We start from the raw sequence: 13,429 nt of genomic DNA on the forward strand, positions 1-13,429 counted from the left end.
AGTGTCCCCCTTCATTTGACAATTAAACAGTATCATCCATATATTTGTCTTGTCAGTTTTTCAACCTGGTTATGATATTTGCCTCTACAAGCTCGTGTGGCAATAAATTTGACATGTTAACTATGTACTGTGTAAAAAAGTTCTTTCTCTTTTTAGTTTTAAACTAATTTCCTGCTAATTTCATGTGGTGACCCAAAGTTCTAGTATTCTGGGATGTGGTGAATAGCAATGTCTTATTCACATTGTCCACACCCTTCATGATTTTATACAGTTCTATCATATACCCCTTCTGCCTTATCCTATCCAAACTGAATAGTTTTAGGATTTATCATCTCTCCTGGTATGGCAGTGCATTACCTTGTATTTGTCAACAATGAAATTCAAATGCCATTTTTTGCCTATTCATTTAGCTTGGTGAGATTTTTATGTAGCTACTCTCTATCAGCTCACTAGCTAGAAAATTTAAAGGAGTTGACTAACCAGAATTAGGCCATGCATTGGGTGGGAAGGAAGTGGCACAGGCTATGCAGGGTGGGAAGGGGCACAGGACATGAATTGGGTAGTGGGGAAAGAGGTACAGGCCATGTGGTGGGGGTGTGGTGGGGGACACGTGTCCCCCCAAATAGGGTGCGGGGTTGCCACCTGGCAGCAGTGGAGGGCACTGTGTGCCACTGCTGCTGCCACTTCCATGCCTCACCTTTGCAACCATGACAGCAGGGCACTTCCTCCAGTGCCAGGTCCTGTTCAATGGACCATGGAGCCTGTTTCTGCCTGGAGCAGCCCCAAACCCCACTGTGGGCACAGTACACTTGGGGGCAAATTCCCTCCCACCATATCACCTGTGGCCCCTCACCTTCCACACACACCCACTCCCTTCCTCACACACTGAGGGAGGGAGGCAGCTGGTCAGGGGTGATGGGCACTGGCAGAGCCAGGGAGTTAAGTCAGGAGTAAGGGGCACCAGCAGGGCCAGGGGCCATGGGTCCAGAGAGAGGGACACTGGCAGGGATGGGGTGCTGTGGGTTTGGAGTGAGGGGCAGGGCTGCAGGGGCTGTGACTTGGGAGTGAGGGGCAATGGTATGGGCAGGAGCAGGGCACCGGTATAGCAGGGCTGCTCAGTGCCACAGAGCAGTGTGGGAGGGCAGCAGCAGCTGGACCCACATCCTGGTGTGCAAAGCGGGCAGGAAGAGCTCTGATTTTCCATGATTAAAAACCCAAAATCAAAAGCCAAAATATATAGATGTTTAGATTTTATTTTATTATAGTGATTGAGGCATTGGTAGGCTTCCAAATTCCTTAAAATTGTAAATGTAATCATGGAAGAACATGAATTTGGGTGTTTTTAATCAGAGAATTTGTGATTTCTTTAGATCAGAAAATTTGTGGTTTTTAAACAGAAAACCAGGAACCCTGCTTATCATATAGCTTAATATGGTACACATCTCTATTTTGGAATTCAAAATTCCCAAAGCTCATCTACACCAGTTCATGAGCATGCACAGAAAACCCCTGGAACAGCCACTTATGTGCCTCACTCCTGCCAATCTTGCTAATAAAGTTATGAAGAATTCTAGGTTATGTTATGAAAGGCTGCCAAGAATGCTACAATAAGATTAGAGAACAAATTCTGTGGGCTGGATAAAATAGGATAAAAGGAAATGAACCAGTTATGATCCCAGAGAAAAGATTGATAATAATTTTAGTAATGTCCTTGATTTTTACTTTATCACATATGGAACTGGTCTGTGAAAAACGAGGTAAATATGTAGTCTATGACTTTTTGGGTTACTGAAAACAGATAGCTCTGATCTGTGTTACTGTTAGACTGGGCCTTCTTTATAACTAGGGTACAATTTGCAAGTTAAAATTTGCCAATTTCAAGCCCCACTAAGATTTCTTATTAAAGTCATAAATTATATGTTCAGTGTTAAAACACTCAATTCATTAATGTCTGTTTAGTCAGTACAGAGGTCAATAAAGCCCTGTTTTCCCACAAAGTAAGGCTAGATAAATAGAATGAAACAGGTAGTAAAATTTTATATGAATCTTTTTGAGCTGACATTTTGCATATTCTGAATTATTTTCTAAATGTTGAAAAAAATAAAATGACCCCTTTAGTAGTACAAAATAAAAATAATTTTGTTATTCAGAAAGTAACTGAAATGTAGTGAATAGTTTCCTAAATATCTAAGCTATCCTAAAAAGTCAACAATATAGTACACCATGGGCTTTGAAAAAAAAATTTATAGCAATAGACACAATCAAGAATCATTCTGGTTCAGAAGTTATTTCCTACTTACACTGAGTGAAAAGAGAATAAAGGCCAGTAAAATAAATCTTGATGTTATACAAGTGCACAGATGGAGTTAAGTTTGCAGATTTCATTGTCATTACTCTATATTGAAGCTAATGTAACAGAGTATATTTGATCCAATGAGAGAAACTAATATGCATCTACACATGCATATTAATGTGAATGAATAAACTCCTGGGATTATTGATCCAAGGAGTTGTGTCTTCACGTGCACCCAGGATCTCAGCATGTTGAATTGGATCAGAGCAGCACCCACTGGCAGGGGGCCCATGGGTCAGCCTGCCACCTGGGGCTGCTCCCTATGACTCAACATGCTGCGAAGGACCTGGGGGGGGACACGAGGGTGCTTCAGTGAGCAGCTAGCCAGCAGGCAGCCTCCTGCACTGATGCATCCTCATGTCCCAGCCATCTGGGACAGCAGTCTACACGTGCGCTGCTGTGTAATAAAAAACTCTGCAGCAAGATAGTACTTGTACTTACATGTACTATTCTACTGCAAAGTAAATTAATTTACTGCAGCCTAATAGGGGCATACGTGTAGATGCACAATGTTCACTGCACATCTAATTAGTCTATGCAGTAAATATCTGGTGTAGGCACTGTTAGGGTGACCATCAATTGGACTGTCGGGGAGCATTGAATCTGCAGCTGGAATAAGGCTTTGATCTGTGTCCCAGGAAAGCTGCTGGTCACAAGGCAAAATGATGTATTTAAATAACCTTGCAGATGCTTAGGCAAGTAATTTTAACCATATAATAAAATTGCTATGAACACACACACACACTCACACTCACACACACACACACACACACACACACACACATGTGATTTGTCTATATTAAGTAACCATTTTCAATGTAACCATTTTTTTCTAGAAAAAGCAGCAATTAACTCTGTGCTGTGAACCAGCTACAGCAAGGAATGACATAAGATAAAGGAGCCCAAAAAGGGGGTGGATGGCACAACCTGGGACAAGAAAACAGATTGGAATGTGAAAGATAACATATAGCCAAGATGAACATATGCAAAAGGGTGAATGGTGATTTGTAAAGAAACCTCCAGAGTCCACTCATTGACTGAAAGAAGAGGGTTCATGGCCTTGGACATGCACTCATAGCAAAAAGGCATGTAAATGAATGAAATGCATAGGTGAGTCCATGCTAATGAAGCAAACATTAAACAGAGGTGGAGCGTGAGATGGGAGGAGAAATGGGTGTAACAGAAGGCGGGACAGAGATGGAGTAAATGTTAATCAGTATAAACTGAAGTGTATAAATGTAGGAAGAATCTATTGTTTGGGGCAGCTCCCCGTATTGTGTCAGTATGGGAGCTAGTCCGGAGCTGTCTCCATTCTGAGTAAAGCTTTTTGCAAGCAGTGTGCGCTGCTGTTTGCACCCTGCTCTGCTCTGGCTAATGAGTAACAGGATCCATGGGTAATTGGACCATCATCTCCCTAGTCGTTGGGCACTGCATGGAGTCAGTGTCTAACAGGCACGTCCCCTGTGTATTATTTTGCAAGAGTTTTGTTTATTGCCACGTGTAGCATCTGAAGCCAAAAGCTACACCTAAGAAAGATTCTCAGAGAGAGAGATTTAGGTAGAACTCCGTGGTAAAATATTCCACTTCATTAAATAACTTGATAATAATTGAAATAAGATAAGATACTGTTCAAAGAGACAAGATACTGTTCAAAATAACTCTCATACATTCAGATAAGCTGAATTTATAACATTACTTATCGCTGTCATCCCAAAAATCTAAGCAATGTTAAATTCTGCATGAAGCTACATCCATGCGACCCCAGTGAAGGCAACTGGACTGTTTGGATGTAGCTGGGACTAGAAATTGATCCAATATCCTTATCCTGCCAAATATTTTTTTGAATAAGATAAAATAACACTTATTTGTTTTCCTATAAATATTGTAGCATAAAAACTAAAAACAGAAAAGTGTTATACAATGCATTAATTTCCCTGACATACCAAAGATCCTTGTGGGAACCGGAGTAGTTCTTTATAAGCTATATTTTGAAATGTTTCTGGAGGAAGTGAAGCTTTCAGTATTTCTCCTCATCTTTATTTGGGAGTTATATAATCATTACAAGTAACTGAAGGGAGTTCATAACTCTTGAGGCAAATGAGCATTACGAAATGGTTGGAACAAATGGGTACACTGAGTTATTGCCCAATGTTTTAAATCTCTTGCATGTAATATCCATTTCAAGGTAAACTGATACTTTTGTTTTGTTTTGTTTTTTCCCTTAAGAATGTTCCCATCAGAGAATTGCCAGTTAGGATTAGTTACCTGTGTGGAAAGGTGATTCACAATTATAGCATGGACTGTGAGGCATTCAATCACAAGCATTCAAACTGCATAGGCCACTAGGTTGATTTTAGATTAGAGCACTAATGTCATGGTCTGCTCCTTTTGACAGCCAGAACCAGAGGGATTAATAAGCAATAATATGTGCTTCTTGGAGGCACTTGGTATTTTGCCTAAACAGGTAATATTAGTTAATATAAGCTTGTAAATTTGTAAACTGCAAATGTAACTTGTCTGTCATAAGTTTAACCTAAATGATAAATTAACTGTTCATGGAACTGACTGGGCCCCAGAGGCAAAGCTGTAGCTGTGAGATTAGCTGGCCTAACAGTTTTTTGCCCAGGGTTCAGCCTTAGCAATAAAAACTGGATCTAGCTGCTAGGCACACCCAACGCATTCCAGGAAAGCACATCCCAAGAAAGCATATTCAACTGAAGCCTAAAAGGGGTTGGGATTTAGGCGGAGCAATGTCAATTTCAAACCTAAAGGTGCTGCATCATAATTTGCTTATTGGATAAACCTGAGTCTGATAATTTTAACACCTTTCAATCCCATAGGGTAACAGCTATAGGGCAATATTGTGAGTGGCCCTGAGGCCAACAGATTAACATAAGACTAGGTATAAAAACACATGCATCAGGTAAGCAGCAGGAAGGAGGAAACAGAACGGTCATTTCTGTCCCATGCCCGGACCCCGGACTCCCAGTGTGAGTGAGGATCAGATCCTGAGCAATGGACCTTCCCTGGTAATCCCTCTGACAGCGTCAATCATCAAGGACACCTGACTTCACTGGAATCACTTGGTGCGCACCTGGCATTGAGGAACTATCGATAAGTTGCCAACCCATGTCTGTCTATTTGTTGTTTTGAACAGCCCAGTGTGGCTAATACCCTCGCAGTGCCCAGCTGGCCTGTGACAGATTGATCTATCTATCTATATGTTATTATTATCTGTTGTTATTTACTATTAGCTCTTTTATACTGCCTTATCTGCTTATAGCATTTATCTTTCTGTTAACTGTTGTGTGTGTGTAAGCTATAATAAATTGGCCTTTATTCCACTCCCAACTTGTGCCTCCTTGATCTGAAACTGAATCCAACAGCCCAGTTGGCCTGTGATAAAATTTATATACTCACAGTGCCCAGCTGGCCTGTGACAGCTCCTGCATTAGTATTTCTTGATCTTGTAAAGAGGAGAGGAAGAAATACCCTATTTAATCAAATAACCCTGCAAATAACAATAACAAATAATCAAATAACACTTATCTATACATTCCCATGGAGTCTGACACCATATGCCCATAACAACTGCACATATTACTTGAGTGAAATGCAGTCTAGTAATGTCCTCTTGTTGTTTGTCATTTTGTACTTCAGATAGGTAGGTTTCTAGGCCAATGAAGTACTTTATTAATCTTAAAAAAGGAGAATTTGGAAAAGATCTCACTGCCTGCATGTCTGTCTGCATTCTGGCATCTTTAATTCTTAACTTTATATCTTGTTTTAAATATAGGGAAAATATTGGGTCAGTGATAGCACATTTCCAAGCTGTTTTATGTAGAGAAGAATGTGAATGTTGTTTAAGCATCCATAGAAGGATTTATCTGTGGGGAATGGGAGGGGTTAGGGGGGAAAGTAAGTAATCACATTGATTTGAGTGAAACTATGTATATTTTAAGTATGTGCTGAAGTACTTAGTTGGATTGGCATCCAAAACTGGATAAACAGGTGAAAACTCAGAGAAGCCCCATTGATCCCTTTCTTTTCTTCCAAGTATTTGGTACTCAGGCTTCTGTCGTTCACTGAAGCGATTCTACCTCTATCAGAGAGGTCAGGTTTCCGTAGCCTGCTTCCATCTTTGTATTTATTCAATTTATTTACTATTCCCTTCTTGGTTGTTCTTTCCATATAGACTTATTTTAATAAATGGACGTGTCATAATATTTTTATTTACCTATGCCCATATCAAAGCATACAGTTACTTGGGCATTTTCACAAAAAGGCATGTAAATCACTTTCAGGAGAGGAACTATTCATTTAGGGTCTCTGTAGACATGTGGGGATACTGCTCCAACACGGCTGTAATTATAGTGCATTGGGGCAGACTCAATTAATTGAATGTGCTGGAACATGCTAATTAACATGCTCCAGCAGCCTCCACATCTCATATATTCAGTGTCTCCATCCTTCAAAATGTCAGCAGGGACACTTTGACTAAAGCTTGTCAAACGAGCTTTAGTTAAAGCACCCCTGCCACCATTTCGAAGCATGAAACACTTAATACATGTGATGCTTCGGGCACTTTAATTACAGCAGCTTTTAGAGGTGCTGTGTTTAAAGTCTGACCCCCCCCCCCGCTCCCCTCCCCCACGTATTAGTTTAGTACCAATGAGCCCTCCAGTCTTCATAGTAAAGTGACTTCTATGGGCAGATTTCTATGCCTGGGCTGAGCCTACAAAGGGTACATTTTGCAGAAGCCCCGGGTAGCTAGCTAAAGTGTAGGTGTGACTACTCTCCCAGGGACATGTGAGAGTCCAATTATAAATACAAGGAGATGCAAAGAAGTCTCTGGTGGGCATAATGGGAGGACAGTGTGTTACTCAAATTGCCAATTGCTCAAATCACGAGCAAGACCTTATGAAGGGGGATAAGACAAGGTGCTGCGTTTATTGATCATGTGACTTAGACATAGCGGTTTGGGCACACCATTTATACAAACACACAAATCATCACATCATTACACACAGGCATACACATACACAAAACACCCATTTCATCTACACGTACACCAGATATAGTTACCAGCAATAGTTGCTCAATATCAGCCCAGGGTTGCCAACCCAGGCTTAATGAGTAGATGATGATGACTTGAAGATAGCAGATTTGAAGATAACAGCTGGAGCGGGGTGAACAGATGCATCTATGCTCTGATGAAACAGCAGTAGAGAAAGCGACTCACCCAACTTGGCATGTTCAATGTGTTCTTTTATAAGGATTGGCATCATTTGTTTCAGTGCTTTGGGGTTTTTCCATACCCAGGTTCTGTTTTTGCGGCTGTTCTTCTTTTGTCTTCAGCTTATTTTAGCTTTGGAGTGTTCTTGTTGCCCATCTGGCAGGATGGTGCATTCCTTCTCCTCATCTTCTTTTTACCCTAGGCCTAAAAGGGATTCTTCAGCCATTCATTAATTAGTTTACCGACTTGTAACTTACATTTGGCGCCTCGCTGCTCACATAAACAGTTAAATCTTCTTATCCCATCTCTGTGCCATTCTCTCACAATTCACCCTTTTATACACACTCATACATAAAGGCTATGCAGAGTTCATTCACTTATGTCAAGCAGACGGATACAAAATGGTGTTTTCAAGTTGCTTACAGGACAAGACTAACATGGTTACAATTCACTATTATTACACTGTTTGTTAATATCAGCTACATTAGTTCAGTTCATGCTACAAGTGCACCCTTCCTAGACTCAGGAAGGCACATATGGGTACTCTCAGCAACTGCAGAAGGGAGCCTGCCCAGGGAGGAGCTGGGACTAGGGACTGGGACCCCCTGTGAATGATAGTGGGGTTCAGAAATCTACTGTCAAGTCTCCCAGACCCCATCATTACTCAAGATGCTTACCCTAGTCCATAGCCTAGTGCCACTCATAGCTGCTTTTGGGGTTTCTTTCAGCCTCCTGGACCTGTCTGCATAGATGCATGCTATACTCTGTTCCTAGCCAGGCCCTGCTTCTTTCTAGGTCTCCTTCTGTCCCGTATAATCCCTAATATGGTCCTTGGGCTCTACAGCTAAGCTGAATACCCTGACTTTATCTCAGACTAGTCTCTCTGGGGTCCCTTCAGTCATTTCCCAAAAAACTGCCTAATTTAGCTATGCATGTGTATGTACGTGCCATGGTCCTGATGGTCACTTTTATGAACTCCAGGTACAATTACCCTGCTAAGCGGTTCAATAGGTTCACTTGGAACACAAGCACATTTTCTAAGTTACCATATAGGCTGAAGAAAGCTAAGGACCCATAACAGAATCACTCCGAGATACAAGTAGCTATGACATGCTTCTGGAAATGGTGTGTGATTTCTTCTGAGCATGTTCAATGACTGTTAAAGAATTTTTTGTGGCAACAGTGTAGCTGTGTAATTCATGTATGAGCATAACTATTATTCAAGTCTAGAAAGGGGAAAGGGAATTAGAAATATAATTAGGAGTATAAGTAGTACTTTTCCACAGCTAACATACCTATTTGGGGTTAATAGAGTTCTGCCCTTTATTTTCAGTCTTTCAGAAAAAGACTACATAGTTCAAACAAAAAACAAACTGTGTCCCCACATGGATGGCAGGCTTTATTTTTTAACTTCATTGCAAACACATCACATGCAAGAGGGAAAACCCAACTTGCAAAATAGTAAACAAGGGAGTAGGGCATAATTAACTACCACAAAATAATCTTTGTAAATCAATTAATTCTATTAGGACCACTTAACTACAAGTTTGATAACCATCTCTTTAGTTTCACTTGTCTGCACTATATCTTTGGCATAGTCTAATGCTGTCTTGAAGATGAGGAGAATGAATCAGTTCAAATAAATATTCTCCTAGGGGGCCAGGGAAAGCTTACATGAGACAGAGTATGAAACAAGGGCTTTAGAGGGATTCATAAAAAATGGGTTTGTTTGATAAATGTGTTCCTTTCAATACATTATAGCTATAAGCACTGTAAAAAAATAGAGATTTTTGCATAAACGTATAGGAATTTCCTTTTACTAGAACTCATTTATGCAGAAAAAGTCATTTAATGAAAAGCTTGCAAGATTAGAGGTCAGCCAACAATGTGTGGGGTTTTTGTTTGTTTGAACACCAAATTGATTGTAATGCTCCACCTTCATAGAGAGAGGAGAGTAAAGGTTCACATGGGTCCATGAGGGTTAATTTGATTCTATTGATCAATGTATCTGTTACAAAAGGCAATTGATAGACTGAAGGTCAGGTGTGTATATTTGAGGTAAATTCATTTAATGAATAATGCACTGCTATGGATTGTACTGACCCCACGTACTGCAAATACTTAATGAGCAGCTGAGAATTAAATCATTTCTGACCTGTGGTACCTGAAGGAAACTAAGATTTCATGCTTCAAGGAGGTGCTAAAATGGGAGAGCCCAGATCAGTTGGTGACTGGCAGATTAGAGAAACAGATATTTAGCTTCTTGTAGGAGAGTAAGCTGAGAGGGGTCAAGAACTAAAGCTGGATGTTTCTGATCAGAGCCTGCCTGTAGAAACTTATGTCTGGCAATCTGCTGAGAATTTGCCTCAGAAGAGATAGAAGAATTTGTTTCTTTGTAGTATAATATATACTTTGTTTTGTGTGATGTATGCTTTGTTGTGGTCATTGTTTAAGTTTAGAAACTTCCACTAGAGTGTGACACTTAGAAGACAAAACTAAAGAGTTGGTGTTGGAGACTGAACAGACCTACCAAAATCTAGGAAGAGAGAGGAAGAGGGACTTTGTTCTACAGCAGCAAGGAAATTCTTAGAGATGATGTTACTACAAATGTACATAATGCAAATGAAGTCATATATATTTTGACTGTGTATTTCTTTTCCAACCTGCATGTCTCTTAGATGTTAAGATCTTTGTCACAAAGACTATGTGGACAGTTGTATACAGGCACTAATCATCATCAAGACAAACTCAAATAGATGCATCCATGCAGAGTGTATACCCCTGGATTTTTGTAAGTCTTTAAGATTATATGGCCCAATATTGTCTGTCTCCATAACTAGTGACTATGCAGAGTATCTTGTTTACCTTGAGTTTGCTGACCATGTTGCAGCACTCCTTGATAAAAGTGATAAATAATGTATTGGTCTTATCATAATATGTCTGTACCAAGAAATCCACTGAAACAGAAACAGAGCTCATGATGTTGCTGTTTCGATTTGACTTCAAGTATCTTCAATGCTACCCTTCTTGTACCGCTTAATACAAAGCAGATGCTGAGTGAAAAATGTTAACCAATATTAGACACTACTGTGAAATTACTATTACTTGAATTTTACTATTTCAGTAAAGAATATGTTTCAAGTTGAAATGAAATCCCTTTATAGTAGATGTTGTACAAATACCAAAGATTTGTTTAGAGCAGGTCATATACACCATATTGTGCATCTAATTTAATCTATATATATAAAAAAGGCATGGTTTGTTCTCAGTAAGAATCTTCACCTCTGAATGATTAAGTAATCAACCAATTAATTGATTTAATGAGCTAATAGCTAACCATTTATGGCTGAGGTACAACATTATGCCAAGTTTTTTCTGAGATAAATCTTTTGGGTTTTTATGTCTAATAGTCCCATTTTAACTGGATTCTTTAGTTTCAAAGTTTAAGCAATACCATTCATTTGGGGAATCCTTGAAATAAAATAGCAAGCTAAGTCAGAAACCTGAAGCAACATGTTTAACTGAATTTAACAAAATAATACTGATAGGCACAATGTGCCTCAGGCAAAAAAATAAATTACTTGTTTAAAACTGTATTTCATCTAAGCTTGACTTGATGGCATTAAATCCATGGATGGTAACATGCTAATCAGTTCTTCAATATCAATGGAAATAGTCTAATTTATGTATCCAAATGTCAGTGGAGTTAAAACCATATCATTCCATATATCATATACCTAAGAATAGAATTTATATTAAGCAGAAATGTAAATAAACAAAAGTATAGATCCACCTTTTTTAAATGGTAGAAATCCAGTGGAAGAAATTTGGCATAATTCAGAGTTCTATCAAACTCAGTGACGTTTTTCCAACTTGTCCCAGCTTCAGGTTGTAGCCATGACACTCAGGTATGTGTTGTAGGCCTTGGTGATATTTAAAAAAAAAAAAAAAAAAAAAAAAAGTTAGGTAAGGTAGCTCTAAATTTTTTGGAGAACTACTCGGGGACCATGTCCACTACTTTTATCTATAATTATTTTGATCCTAAGACCAGAGTATTCAGTGTCTATTTTTTTAGTTGCCTGACAGATGTTAAATTTATTACATATGATTTGCTGTGATGCTCACATATAACAATATGCCAGACATTAAACCAGCTTATCCCTGGATAAAAATAGATCATGTACAAAAATTGCTCCTAGAACAGCAACATATTTGTGGTGTGGAAGTATTGTATCATATTTTTAACGTATAGCCAGTTGATTAGGTTTATCTTTAAAACTACTCAGTTCCTAGGGCCTGCTTAACCTTAGTGCGGTTTACACTAGTGGGGACTTTGATCTTTCTTGGATTAAGTATGAAACAGACATACATAAGTAACAGCCTAGGTTTTTTATATCAATGTAAACTTTAACATGCAGAGCTCTCATGGTGAATGCCATGTGGTTAGTTATAAACTAGACAGGTTAATAAGTTTATTAGGATTATGCTAATTTTTGTATGAAAGTTTTATCATTTTCACAGCTAAAAGTAACAGAAAATCAGCCTAATCTGGAAATAAAATGTATGTTCATATAACTGCAATCTGAGAAATGTACCTAATTGAGGAAAAAAAGAATTGGAGTTTAGCAATTTAGTCCAAATGTCATTACCAAATAGAACACACATTCCATTAAGGAATGTGGAAATTTCAAAAGAATAAAAAATAGATCCATTTTTAAAATGATCTCCAGCTACATGCTAGCTAAAGTTCTGGGTGCTCAGTACTTTTGAATAATAAGCTGTCCACATCTAAATTTGGACATTCAGAAGCTACTATTCTGAAAGTATCATTATAGGCGTTGGAAGGGGGAGGTTCATGGGGCTTAGCCCCCACAAACCCAGGGCAGTGGTAGGGCCTCAAGGAAGCCTGGCCAAGGGCTTCCAGTAGCTGCAGCAGCAGTGGGGCAGCCCAGCCGGCAGAGTGGGACTGAGTCATGAGCAGATTATTTGGAGGGCACAGCTCTTGCTGCTACGCGTACCCCAGGAGGCATGAAAGGCACATGTCCTCAATCTGTGCAGGGCAGGGTGGGCTACTGCTGGGGCTAGGCTGGGGCCAGGGCAGTGCTGAGATGGAGGGGGCCATGCTTCCTGATGGAGGGGGCCATGCTACAATTGGGATGAGTGGCAGCAATGCTGGAAGGGAGGTTACAGGAGGGGGGAGTGGCTGCAGCCACCCCAAGATTTGCTGTAGTCCAGCCGACCCCCCCTGTCAGCATGACCACCACCCACCCCCAAAGCAGCAAGGCCCCCTCTGCCAGGAAGAGCCCAATGCTGCCCTGGTCCCAGCCTGCAGCAGCTGCCCACCCTGCCCCATGGATATTGGGGGCATGTGCCCCCATGCTTCCCAGGACACATGCAGTGGTGGGAGCCACCACCACCTCTCCATTTCCCCTGAACAAGCCATGGCTCTGTCCCATAACCCAGCTGTGAGGAGCTTGGCAGCATGGGAATGGGGGTTCTGGGGTCTCTGTTGACTCCAGGCTGGTGGTGCACCCAAGGCTGGCCCTGCTCTGGGGCCCTGTTCTGGGCCCCTTCTGGGAAATGCAGGGCCAGGGCCAGGGCCAAATCCAGTGTGGGGAGGCAGCCAAGGTTGCAGCCAGGCTGCTGGGGTGCTGAATTTGTTGGCACTGGCACCAGACAATGATCCCAGCCCTGAGGGAAGTGGGTCCTGCCCTGATCCTGGGCCCAGCTTGGCTAGGTTTCCTCCCATTCCCTGCCTAGTCCCAGCTCCAGCCCCATTCCCTCTGCCTCCTCCTTCACCCCTTCCCCTACAGACTTTCCAGCTGGGGGGGGGGGGGGGG

Source organism: Alligator sinensis, unplaced genomic scaffold (assembly GCF_000455745.1).
Source record: "Alligator sinensis unplaced genomic scaffold, ASM45574v1 scaffold112_1, whole genome shotgun sequence".
Taxonomy (NCBI): domain Eukaryota; kingdom Metazoa; phylum Chordata; order Crocodylia; family Alligatoridae; genus Alligator; species Alligator sinensis.